Here is an 11,194-nt window from a genome sequence, read left to right on the forward strand (position 1 = left end):
TACAACATTACAAAAATATTATTACCACGTGTAGATGAACAACAACAACAAAAAACAATCACCCCTGTCAATGTGCCCTTATATAAATGACTGAGATCAACATTAGAACACAGCTCTTTCAATACAAACGCATCAGATTTATGTTTTACAGTATAACACGAAAATCTGTCAGTTCTATGCAAGGATGGTTAATTCTACACACACGGCTTGGTAACAATACCGTATTACCATTCGTATGAATAATTAAATAGATTTTTTTCAACAGGGAATTTATAATGTATTAGTTTATAATTAGTTTCATGTTCCACGCTGAAAACACCCTACAGAATTCATTCGGTTTAAAAGAGGGTAGGCAATTTTCACTTAGTTTCTGGCGGAGTACAGCGTAAACTGCTCGGTTTTTATTCAATTTTAATCCTTTTATAAAGGATGGTTGTACAAACACTCATCCTTTCAGCTTCTAAAGGCAAGGGCTCCCCTGTGAAGTTCAAAATACACACCATGGCGTCTAGCTCAGAGTTCATGTTTTGTTAAATAGGCTTGTGAATCTGCCTCCTGCACACTCCTGCTTTTAGCCAGAGTAAAAGCAATTTGTAGCCTGTGGTGTTTTAGAAGTCCTGAGCTTTGGAAGCGTTTGGTAGTTTTTTCTCTCCCGTTTCAGAGAGACAGAGAGTTGTAAGAAGCAGACTCTAAAAATAAAAGCTCGTGTGCACATTCCAGGACAGTGTAATTATAACTGCTGGAGTCTCAGATGGTGGTGTGAGAGAGTGAACCACACACTTACTCAATGTAAACATTTAAATGTATTCTACTGAAAATGAGTCATAATAACACAATACTGGATTTGTTCGGCATTCATTATTATTTTTATACATCTACCAAGGCCATTGAAATAATTAGTAGCTCATTTAAAACATTAATTATACTGCATTTACTGTATTATCCCATACCATTTATGACAGGAAAATCAAATACAGTACTTGTTATTTCAAGTGAGCAACAAAATTTTTTAAAACACATCAAAGCTAAAATCAATGTCTTTTCCCATTTCTGCACAATAAGTACAGTAGATGAAATGAGGAGTTTGATGACTCCTATTGCTCAAATTAATCAGATTTTAAGTGTGATAGTTCAGGAGTGATGACGAATTACTGTACATGTCTGGAGACCCTGCAGCCACTGTCAATTAAATTAAAGCAAACAGAAGATGCAATTCAGGGACTTGTCAATCAATCTACGACAGGGGTAGCCAGGATTGGTCCAGGGGAACCCCCGACTCACAGTTTTCATGACTCACCCTGATATCATCAATTTCCCAAAACAATTATGCTTGGACCACTGAAGCAAGTGATTTGTTCAATTATGTAAATAAGAAATCATTTTAGCTCTCCAACTAAGTTAATTGAACCAATTGACTCACTAAATTAATAAAAATCCATGTGTTCCATGGTCCCTCTAAGACCAGGTTGGCTACCCCTTATCTACATATTTGAAAAGCTTAGAAGGAATACTGATTATATAAAAGAAATAGTCATATTTTCCTGGAATGGCTTCTCTAGTCAAGAAGACACTACACTCATAATTAACCATGTAATCTTGGGACTGTTTTTGTTGTTGTCTTTAATTCTCTGCTGGTGCTCCGTGGTCAGATTTTGTTCTGGGATTTGGTGCAAAAGAAATGTGCAAATCCAACATGTATTTTAAAATGGTGGCTCCTCATCCCTACCTCCGCTTTTCCTTTTTAAATTTCGAACGCAGAACATCTCCTGCCTGTCAACAGCTGCTGACACAAGAAGTGATTAAAGGCCGTAAGGACTGGTAACGGGTCAGGCACTAATGAGAGGGCCAGTGGTGTCAGTACCTTGAGGTGTTGTTGGACCTACTTTATTATAGTACTGATCCATGATCTCTGTTTTTAAATTACAAAAGGGAGGAAAATCCATGCATTTGATATGCAGCAGCTCTGAGAAGTGATATTGTGCTAATTGTGCTATCATGGTATCCAAGTGCTCCAGTCTTGTGGCTCAAACACACGTTGTCTTGCTACCCTGAAAGACAGCTCTCTTAAGTGGGAGGATCTGAACACTATTCACAACTACAAGAGCTATTCACATATGCTTATCCTTTTTGAAGGCATGCAAAATGTTTTTGGAGAACAGATTTCCACAGTACTGCTCCAAGAGTAATTTAATTTAACTCCATATAAAAGGAGTCCACTATCACATTTGTTTTGGAGACTGTCATGCACAGATGGGTTTTGTTCTGTTTTTGTCTCCATGTTTATCAAAGAAACCACCTTTATATATTTCATTTGCTAATTTCCGTGAGTATCATGCACTTTCTTTCCTGTTCATGGAGATGGTTGATTTGCACACTGCCCTGTGTCTCAAAGTGATTAAAGTTGCGCATTCTGAAAAATCTTTCTGCCGTTTCCGAAAGGTGACGACAAATGATGCTGCTCTCAAGCATGGTGCCAGTTGACGCTTTGAGAGCACTGCCTAATTTTCTGAGGACTTTCCATTTGTGTTGCAGGAAGACTAGGCTGCTCCTATTGTATGTCTATCTTGCCATACTTGTGGTATGAAACAAAATTGGCAAGTAAATAATTTGAAAGGAAGATGGTTCCTGGGTGGATACATTAGTAAAGGCAGCAGTTATAAACAAAGTAGTTTAGATGGTTAGCTGCGTCAGCATGCGTAGGCTGCAAAGGAACAAGTAATAGGTTTATTCCATGCTGAATAAAGGTGACACCTTAATCCACCAGTGCCTTAACTACTGTATACTGTCAGCACAGTAGGCTCACACCATGAAAAAGACAAAGCTACTCTGTGCATATCAAAAAAAATTATTGTGTCTCATCTTCATCTCTTCTGCACTAATAAGTGGGCCATCGTAATGCATTCAAATCATCAAGAATTCATGACTCCAAAGCAATGAGGCACAGAAAACAAAAATAATTGGGCATTCTAAATATTGAAAAAAAGAACATAGTGTGGATAAGGATAAAACTAATTTGTGAATTCTGCTTCGAAGACATGATAGTGATGAAGATTTGTTCAAAAATTCAAATCAGCAGATATATTTATATCTAAAAACTGTGCACTTACTGTATCTGTAGTGCTTTGGCATTTCTTGTTTCAGTGACTGAATTATCAGGACTTTTCACTTCTAGAAACGGTCTCCAACTTACAATTCTAGATGCTGACAGTATGGTTTAGTTACTGAGTTTCATTTAATGATTAACTTTATTTTAAATAGTACCTTTAAAAGCAAAAAACAGTGAAAACAAATTAGCACAAAGAGACAGAAGGGTAGTAGTGGAGATGTTGTATGCAAAGGGGCAGACACAGACATCAATTAAATAAGAGTCTTTCTAAAGAAGAAGGTTCTGGGTCTGGATTTGAAAATACTAAGGAAAGGTGATTCTCTGATATCCTAAGGGATATAATTCCAAAGATTAGGGGCATAGCAAGAGAAGGCCCGGTCACCCAGCTCAGGGATCAGACTGGAGACCAGAGTCAGATGAACGAAGGCTGAGAGGGGGGAGTAGGAAGATAGGTGGGGGGGGGGCACATTACACATGAAGGGCCAGTCAACTAACACATTGAAAAAGTGAGCATTGGATTATATAGTTATAATTTAACAGGAGTTACTCTTACCTTAAAATAGAAGTGACCACAGAGGTCAAGGCTCAGCTGTCTTTGGTGTCCGTCCTGTTGCCCATGAAGTGGACAAGCGGTGGCCTGGTTTATTCCAAGATGACTCTAAAGGCATAGGATCAAATCTCTCCAAAGGAGGTCCATTCAGATCCACAAAAAGAAGTGGGGAGAGTGAGGAGTGAACTTTTTATATGCTAGTCTTTCCTTGGCCACCATATAGGCAGATCTGAATGAAACTGCGGTGTCTTGGATTAAATTAGCATTCATTTTGTTAGGGAGAATTTCTTTTTGCTTTGTCTCTTCAAAATCAACAGCCTTTTTATGTGATAAGCTATCAGGATGTTTATATATTTTTTCCGCAACTGGTTCTGCAAAGGGCTACTAACATCTCCACTAATCCACTCCTCAAATAAATGCATGGCAAGTGGTTTTTCTAACAGCAGAAGGCTCTTTACACCTCTGCATATTGTGCATCCCAAGTTTTCATTCTTAACGAAAGGCCATGGGTTACGTTTTGAACCCACGGTTTTACGGTTAAATCCAAAATAAGCAAGTAAATTGCCATGTTTTCTCTTGGGCATTATCTTCGCTTTTCAGTAAAATATATAAAAAACTGAATGTCACTGGAAATTTACTCTGCAAATTCGCTGTGTGCCTTTTTTTTTAGAAATCTTAACCAAGAGTGACTTGTTCGCTTGTCTGCTTCTCAGGTGAAAATCTACAGAATTTTAGAAACGTTGCCTAGTTTTACAGCAGCGCCTCCATGGCCTTGATCAGTATTAGCATTAAGTTGCTTAGCTATTTCTATGTCAACAACACGCTCACAACAGAAACCTACAGTAAATGTAGTCTATACCGGAAAAAAGTGACACATAAATAGGATTTATATTTAATAAATTGTCAGTTTCCATATTTTTGAGACCCCCCAAAATCTTGCAAATAGTCTCTTCAGGGGGGCTCGTGCCTTATTCAGGGGAGCTAAGCTCCCCCTGGCTTCCCAATAATTTGCATCATGCAGATAAGTATTGTAGTAATCAATTCTACAGATGACAATTCCGTTGATCAGCTTTTCAGCTACAGTCTCAGACAACATACTTGTAGGACATAGTCTGGTGATATTTCTGAGATGGAAGAATGTTTTAAATGTGGAGTTTATATCTCCTAATACAGTATAACCAGAGACACTTTTATGTTTTGCCCATGAAATGAGCATGCGATTTCAGGCTACAAAAAGTAAACATCTGAGGAGTTACTTCCTAGTGTCTGCAATATGAGTGAATCCCAATACAAGGAAGAATGATTCAAAAAATATTGTGAAGAAATACTGCACATCCCTATAACATCTTTCCAAGACATTATAAAAATTCTCTTCATGTAAGTGTATTTATGCAGTTCTTTCTGAGTCATATTGCATTCCTTGAATCTGGCCAGTGGTAACTGTACACAGCTGCATTTGAGATAACATTTCTAATATTATTTGCATTTATACTTCTCCCAGCAAAAACCCATATCAATACATGAGCCAGGGCCTGTGGCTTATAAATTACAAGCTTTACTATATAAACCCTGATAACGGCTGCTGCAACCGAATTAAAAACTTATTCTGGCCTTCCATTCTGGTTTCTCTGTTACTTATTGAATAACAGTCACGAATGGCTCTGAGCTCTGACAGTATGATGATTTTAAGCTTAGGTCAAGAGTCAGTTTAAATTTGGGGATTTTGTATGGAAAAATAGATTTATTCCTCAACAAATACATTTGCAATTGTTAAATGGCAACACAGAATTGTGCTATTTCATCATTTACAGTACATAATAAGAGAACTCTTAATTAATGTTAATTTTAAAATTCAACAAGGAGTTCAGATTTTGAATGGAAACAATGACAACAATTGTGCACTTGTTGAGAAGAGATTAAATTCCCTTTAACCAGCAGCTAGCTGATTATCCTATTTGGTTGGTATAGTTGATGGTTAGTCATGGTGAATTATTATCTCTGCAATCAAGATCATTTCATTATTATGATTTTGCTGTACGTACTGTACAGTATATTGCATCTAAAAGGACAAAATTGTTTTGATTATGTAATACAATGTTACTGCAGTTTTTTGTTTGTGGATTAGATTGAAAACTGAGTAGGAACTATTGTAGCATTCACTCAATGCTAACAAGTGATTATTTCTTTGTGAGTAAGCTTATGCCAAACTAGTGAATACTGTACCTCTAAATGAAACAAATTAAAGAGTTTGTTGAGCTTTAAACATAAGACAAAAGAATTTTATGGAAAGGAGATAGCTGACAGTGCAGTCAAGAGACTTGTAATCGTCATTTTCGTCATTTTCTTTTATGTTAATTTTAGAAGAATGTTTTTAAATTATGTTTATGTAATGCTTTCTGACAGATGTCTTAACAAAACGAATGTAATTATGTCATTATCCACCAGATGTCACTGTTAATCCATGTAACTAAAACATTAAGCTCTTGAACCGGAAAGACGTTTTTTCCCCCTTTTCGTGAATTATTTAAGCACCGTTTTCCAAAAAGGTAGAGAAGCGGCTTTTATATCGAATTTTAGTATTCTGGCCATTTTCAAATATTTGTGATAAAAATATGTTTTCCTTTTGGAAATACAGCAAGTACACAAAATAGAAAAATATTTTTATAATGAATAACATAAATTATTTCATACAAAGCACGCAAGGCCAGAATTTAGTAAAGGCTCTATTCAGCATTGCTGACCTCCAGAGCTCTGTGCACAGCCGTGAGCACGCAGAATGCAGTTTGTTAGCAAGCAGTGAGGTATATTATTAAAAAGAGGGAGACTGATGCGTTTTATTTTGTCACTATAGTAAAAAATAATTTTGATTGCAGATCACCTTAATCACAGTTGGCTCATTGTATATTCTAGTCTCACAAAAGGGATATTGTGTACACACACTACCGATGTTTCAGCAGGGCAACTAATCAATATTTAATCAAATGGCGTCTGAATAAACTGAACTTGGGTAACCTAGAGATCCTGAAACAATAGCAAAGTATTTTCATTTCTACAGTGGTGTGACATGTCTTTGACGAGTGCATGTAACCCAAATGGGAGAACCAAAGAGAGAAATGTCTTAACTCGCATTAATATTTCGATTGTTCTTTGAGTTAATGAGCAAATTATTGATTTTTGCCCGTGTATATCTGTTTCTTTTAAGCAGTGAAGTTACAGAGGTCATTAGTCCTCTTGTACAAAATACTGTACAGTATTGTAGGTTGAGGATTTAAACTATCGTTGGTGTGGTAAATCTAGCAGGATTAAGTCATGGCTAGGGTGCCCTCTGTTGGGAAGAAGCAGAACTGTAGCGCTGGGTGAAGCTGGGGGGAAAACGCACGTGGAGTTGACCCTTTTATTATTGGAATAGGTGCGCCTGGACATTGAATTTTGATTTTACCTTTGCTACCCTGGACATTTTCTGCGGAGAAAGTGATAGAAACACAACTTCAGCTCCTGGAATTTTTTAAAACGCCTAAGGATCCAACATGTCCAACCCTGACATACTCCCCTTGAAAAATATCCACCTTGATTAGTAAAAGCAGTCATCAGGTAAAGGTGTTTATCTTATGAAAAATGTATTTGGCATCACTGATAGATAAAACAATATTTCTCTGTACATTTAATTTCATCAGCACAATGCTTACTGTATACTGTACTACAGTTAGTATAAAGAGTGCTGAACATGCTGTAGATGTTCTTCTCAAAACTCTACAGGCTTTGTAGACAAGCTTGATATACTATACAGCTATACAAAGTTCTTATTTAAATTGTTACAACTATTAAGGTATGGTGCAGTATGAATTAGAACAATCCATTATCCAAATTTGTTTTCATCCACACATAGTTTGTTTCTGCTGTGGTTGGATATGAAGTAGAAGAGATTCCAGTAGTACCTCTCTATGCTATCTATTTCACATCTATGCCCACATCTTTACACAATACAGCCTGCGCTAACATCACATTCACACAGTAATCATGTATAACTGCTCTATCTTTGACATCCCTATAAACTCTTTAGCTCAGGAGCCAGCTGTTTATTGGAACCCATAAGACCTCTAGAGAAAATACCCACAGGATCTCTAATTTATTGATCCTGTGACCTACAATTTGGATTTTCCAGCTCAGTCATTACAACACTCACATTGACAAATGTCCAACTGGAACCACAAAGCCAATGAACTGGTCCCAAGCCTGGTTTCTCCTTTTACCCCCATTATAGGAACAATGTTACCATATTCTAAGCTCAGTATTGTCAGATTGCCTTTTGATAACCTAGTAACTCTGCCTGTTCAGTTAACTTACAAAATATTCAACAACACACCAAAGCTGTTCCTCACACTAGTTAGAAAGGATTTCCTTCCCTATGAATGAATAAATTAGTGTCTATGACTGATAGTGAGGTGCTGCCGTTCTTCTTCTATATAAGATCCATATGAGTTATGGATGTATGAAAATAAATGGATCAGAGCATTGTTTGAAATTACTGGAGTATTCAAACTTGAGTTAATAAAAAGAAAATCAATATTCATTAGGCTCAACATCAAATGTGGTGTTATACTTGGATTGTGGTGACAGAAACCTTTTTTTATTAGAAATTGGAATTTTATCATTTTTGATTTTTAAAGTTTTAATAATATGAAATGGAAACTTCAAATGTGTACCACTGACCACTGTCTCTCTGTTTGCCAACTCTATTCTTTATTTGCCACAAAATGCAGACTTTACACATTGGTTAGCTTTTTCTTTAATGTGAATAAGATTCCTTCATAATGCATTATGTGTGTTCTTGCATAATTTGTAAACAACACCTTTGAATTGTTTCTAATTAAAATGTCCTCAGTAAGATATTCTGTCCAGTTTACAGAACCTCTGTCACAATGGCATTTTTCATTTGGTTGTCAAGTAATGTGTTAGTGGGAAGTAGACTTTGGGGAATGGATTAGACAACATTTTTGCTGAACGCTGTAAAGTTCCCCTGAAGTCACATGGGATTTCCCAGTTTACCCTGCACTGACAGCACCTCATTACACTCCCTGATGTAATTTGCCCTTGGACCTGAGAAATCGTGACTGATCATATCAGCCGTATTAAGCATGGCAGAGTCATATAAATATTAATACTAACACAGCCCTAGTCTCCCACTTGCTGTCCAGGATGATCTGTGAGCAAACTCAGGAGACCAGGAGAACAGAGCCGATTTCATGCTGTGATAATGAAATGTTTCACATTCCTCATGTCACAAGTGCTCAAGTTCAGCCTTATAAAGCTCACTCTGCCATCTGAAAAAAGAACGTACTCTGGCCCTGTTGTGTTGAATCTAAATGTACGTCATGCTGGTAGATGGGAGATTAAGGAGGCTGTTTGTATGCAGTTTACATTTTTAAATTTTTTTAAAGTGTAATTTTTAAAGTGTAACTTGAGCAAATAGCCTGGGGTTTTTCAGGCAACCTCTTTAGTACTTAATACAACTTATTTTATTTATTTACATTGACATCCAGGTACAAGAAAGTGCATGTTGTGCCACATTTCTTAGCCATTTAATAAAGACATCTTTTTATTTGATCAAAACCCAAAACTAATGAATCAGACAGATATATTCACAACCTTCTTGGACTGGGCTTAAATATTGTTATAAGTTCTGTCTTTTTTCTTTCAAAATACTGCCTTATTCCATATCCTACAGTGCAGAGAAAAAGTCTGTAAATCCCAGATATGATTATGAGAAATGTAATCTCTTACTACGAGAGAACCCTTGTTTAATGGAATCTGATCTGTTTTTTTACAACCCGAAAGGATATATATCTACCAATTCAATGTTTTTAGATATGCAATGGAGTATAGTAAAGCGGTAAAAAGGGATAATTAATTCAGTGTAGGTGAAATAAAAAATAACCCCCTAGTGAACTTTTGCACAATCAAGGAAGTAACTAGAATCAAGTGGTAAAATAATTATGTAACAAGTAAACAAGGACAGACATTTGGGATGTCCAGTCCTACAGTATATAACAGTAAGAAATGCTGTGAGGTTTATCTTCAACAAGTTGGGTACTGGGTGCACATCTTGGCACAATACAAAAATATTACAAAAACAAGTGTACTGTAAGTGATGCACATTTTTCACAAAACCATTTATAACCAATACTAAACATTTGGAACCATACATGCACTGTCAAACAGATGGTCTACAGATGGAAAATATTAAAGACAACAACAACAACAACAACAACAACAATAATAATAAGCACCTTTATAGGTTGCATCTCACAGAACTTAACAGTAAGAAAAAACAGTTGAAACAAAATAAAATTATTTTAGAAAAAACAAATCACAAATTAAGCAGTTAGAAGGGCAACAAAAGATACAGTACATTGTCATTAGAAAATGAAGCAGACACAGACAATAATTAAATATATGCCTTTCTGAAAAGAAAAGTTTTGAGTCTTGATTTAAATGCACTTAAAATTGGTGAGTCTCTGATATCCCTAGGGACAGAATTCCTTTGGGCCATACCATGACCTGTCACCAAAAGAATGTAAACAAGCTTGGGGAACATACAGAAGACCAGAGTCAGATGAATGAAGGTTGCGAGTTGGTGAGTAGACAGATAAAAAGTCAGATAGGTTCTGAGGTGCCATGCCATTGTAGAGCCTTATGGGTCAGCATGAGGGTTGTGAAGTTGAGTCGCAACTTGATTTGAAGCCAGTTGAAGGACTCAAAGACAGACGTAATGTGATGACTTGCACACAACCTGGTCAGATTCTGGCAGCCAAATTGTGAAGATATCAGAGTGTGTTCAGTGTGGATTTAGATACCTCAGAAAGTAGGCCATTGAAGTAATCAATTCTAGAAAAGACAGATGTGTTGACCAGCTTTTCTGCAACAGTGAACATACAGTGACATAAGAAAACATAAGACTGACACAGAAACACTCTGTCAGAGGCCAGTGCCATCTTCAGGATATGGGTCTTTTCAGGATGGGCCTATTAGTGCCCATCTGTTGTAATAATGTACAGTATTATACATATAACATAAAGGAATACCTCTTTGCTAAGACACAAAAGTGATTACCTAACTTTTCCATAGGCATACAGTATGATGAATGATGAAATTTCTATTTGTCCATATTCTACTTCAGGCCAAAGTCAGGGTCACAAGGGACCAAGAGCCTCTCTCAGAAAACAGTGGGCACAAGGCAAGGTACACCCTGGATAGGATGCCAGTCCATTGCAGGGTACACAGGCATGAACACACTTCACACCAGGGTCAATTAACCTACCAGTATGTTTCTGGACTGTAGGAGGAAACCAGAACACTCAGAGAAAACCTATGCAAACACAGGGAGAACATATAAACTCCAAACAGATAGCCCCAGGTCTGGAATTGAAACCACTGCCCCAGTACTACACAGTACTACAAAGTACTACAATACTAACCACAGTACCACCATGCCATTCATAATGAATTTTATTTCTTTAAAAAAAGAGCACCACATTTTA

The sequence above is a fragment of the Lepisosteus oculatus genome, chromosome 5, assembly GCF_040954835.1.
Source record: "Lepisosteus oculatus isolate fLepOcu1 chromosome 5, fLepOcu1.hap2, whole genome shotgun sequence".
Classification (NCBI taxonomy): domain Eukaryota; kingdom Metazoa; phylum Chordata; class Actinopteri; order Semionotiformes; family Lepisosteidae; genus Lepisosteus; species Lepisosteus oculatus.